Source organism: Ochotona curzoniae, unplaced genomic scaffold (genome assembly GCF_017591425.1).
Source record: "Ochotona curzoniae isolate NIBS_2020 unplaced genomic scaffold, NIBS_Ocur_1.0 contig_291, whole genome shotgun sequence".
In the NCBI taxonomy this organism is placed as follows: domain Eukaryota; kingdom Metazoa; phylum Chordata; class Mammalia; order Lagomorpha; family Ochotonidae; genus Ochotona; species Ochotona curzoniae.
Genome location: NW_024465649.1, coordinates 7365241 through 7368166, shown reverse-complemented (window position 1 = coordinate 7368166; position 2926 = coordinate 7365241). Strand labels below are relative to the sequence as shown.

The window sequence follows — 2926 nt, the reverse complement described above, 5'->3', positions numbered from 1 at the left end:
TGGGGTTTGGAGATGGTTTCCTGAGAGACCCTAACGCTCTGGCTCCTTGGAGCCAGTTCCACCGCTGTGCATTCCTGCATCTCAGAGCCGCTGGTGCTGCGGCAAAGGGAGGGAGGAGGCGATGTCAACAGCAGGGCCTTCGTCCTGTCCGTCCATCAGCATGCTTGGGCCCACCTGCCTTTCCAGGGGCGGACAACGCCAGGCGTTTCTGGGAACCTCCACGTGCTGCTCTTACTGCACTACCAAATCTGAGGGAAGACACCCTGGTGAGATGTTTGGAAAGTGGCAAGGGCGGCCCCGTGGTGAGCTGAGGCCGCAACACATCACAGAGGACTGGAGGGTAGGGGCAAGGGCAAGGCGCAGTGGGATGTTACGCATCAGCCCTCCAGCTCTGATGGGCCTCCACCTCTTCTGGGACCACCAGCTAAAGTTCACAGTTCTTCCCTCGCAGGTGATGCCTCAGAAACTTCCTGAGCTTGCTCTCCCTTCGGATCCATTCGGGTGCCCTGAGTTTTGAGTTTAGGTTGTAGTAGGCCCCGCCCACCTCCCCCCACACAGATCCAATGCTGCCTTTTGAGGGGCAGTTTCAGTGGACCCCAGGACAGGCTGGAGGGCAGATTCATGATGAAGCCCATGACATTGGTGAGGGCGATGACGCTGACATCCTTGCGCTTGTCCCACCACACGGCCTCAAAGCCTTTGGTCTGAAGTGCTGCCATGATGACGTTCAGGTCATAGTTCCCACTACCCAGCATGCTCTTCTTGTGGGGTGTCACCATGGTGTTCGGAGACAACCTCTGGAAAATCTCCTGCAGGGCGTCCCGAGTGAAGGCACTGCCGTCCTGGAAGACTTTGTTGAGAGCATGCAAGGCACAGAACTCCCGCCGCTGCTTCTCGTGGCAGATGTGGGCAGGCGCCGCCAGGGGCAGCTCCAGCGACACGCACTTGCCCTTGTCTCCTGTCCATGGCACACAGCTCATGGTTTTGTGTGTGTGTCTTAGGGTCTGGAGGAGAGCTCACAACCCGCCCTAAACACTTCTCACCAGCTGCAGTAAGTCCAGAATTCCTGAGGTCCACCTTATACACCAGTGTCCATGCTAGATACTATGTCAGTAGGAGAAGAGACTGTGCTCCAAATGGAAACGACAGAAAAAAAAATCAACCTCTTCTCTCTTCTCCATAGAAAAGTAACTTTTGGTTTAGCTGACTTTGCCACCACTGGCAAAGTGCAGATTTCTGTTTAAATCACACACACACAGAAATTTGATGAGTGATGGAAAACTGTGCCTGGATTCCAAAGTGGCTGCATACCTGATACTTTCTTCCTAGATCTTAGAGAGTAGAGAACAGTTTAGAAAAGCTTCAAAGTGGGACACCATGCTTGTGGCCTGGTAAAGCAATAGAGGATGACCCAAAGCCTTGGGAACCTGCACCCACATACGAGACTGAGAAGCTCCTGTCTGCCAGTTTCAGATTGGCTCAGCTCTATCTGTTTCAGCCATCTGGGGAGTAACCAGTGGATGGAGGACCTCTCTCTCTCCTTCTCTCTCTGTAAATTCTGCCTCTCCAGTAAAAGAAATTTGTTTTTTAAAAAGAAAAGATTTGTTGGGCTTGGTGCTATGGCTCAATTGGTTAATCCTCTACCTCAAATGTCAGGATATCAAATGGCTACCAGTTCATGCCCTAGCTGTTCCTCTGCAGCCTGGGAAAGCAGTGGAGGATGGCCCAAGGTCTTGGAGCCCTACACCTGCATGGGATACCTGGAAGAAACCCCTTGTTCTTGACTTTGGATCAGCTCAGCTCTAGCTGTTGCGGTCATGGGGGAGTGAACCAGAGAAGGAAGATCTTTCCATCTCTCCTTTTCTCCATAAACATGCCTTTCTAATAAAAATAAATAAATCTTTAAGAAACAAAAGTTAAGTCTTCTAATCAGAGAAGCAACCCTAAAAGGGCTTGCAGGTAACAAGCAGTATGTCTTTAAATTACTTCTCAGCAAAGACTGTGTGTGTTGAGCAGCTGTTTATATATTTATATCTCTCGCAACATCTGATGTTAGATTGAACAAGAGATAAAAATCAGATCTTTTTGAATCAGTGATGAATGATGAGCACCAATGACAACATACAGTTCAGCTGGCCTCTCCAGCATTTCTAGCACTGAGTGCTATAACATCCATATCTTCATGGGGAAGTGTGAATCACCAAACATGCTGTACAGCTGGGGTGTGGAACACGCAGCTCAGGGGTCATTTAGGATCCATGAGGCATCTGATCTGGCCCTTGCAAAGCAATTGCAGGTGGGACTTGAAATTCCATGAATTTATAGCAGGTTTTTTTTATTTTTTTAGATTAGTTTATTTATTTGAAAGGCAGAGTTTACACAGATAGAGAGAAGGAAAGACACACAGAGAGAAGAGAGAAAGATAGAAAAAGAGAGAAAGAGAAGTAGAGAGAGAGAGAATGTGTAGGTTCACTCGCCAAATGGCTATAATAGCTAGATGTGTGCCAGATGAAAGGCAAGTCCGAAATCCCCAAATGAGGTCAGGGGCCCAAGGACTTGACCATCTTCTGTTGCATTCTCAGGCACACTATCAGGGAGCTGAATCAGAAGTACAGCAGCTGGGACTCAAACCAGTTGCGCATATAGGTTGCCAGCGGCACAGACAGTGGCTTTACCTGCTGTGCCATAATGCCAGTCCCAGCAGGCTAATTTTGCAGTTGATAATTTTGTATGACTTTGCAGGGACATGGATATCCAGATGGTTCCTCACGGAAAACAAACAAAAAACACATTTCCCAACCCTCTACAAAAAAATAAGGAAATATAACAAGGTGTTATATGAGAAAGCAGTTTTTAAAATGTAAAAACATTGCCAACTGTTAACTGTTCATGCCTGATACAACTGGAGGAGCATACAGAAGAGTTC

General features: G+C 48.2%; 1 pseudogene; it reads right to left on the bottom strand.

Annotated features, from left to right (window-relative positions):
* Positions 1-243: 243 nt before the first annotated feature.
* Positions 244-980, bottom strand: LOC121155347 (annotated as a pseudogene).
* Between the last annotated feature and the right edge of the window lie 1946 nt (positions 981-2926).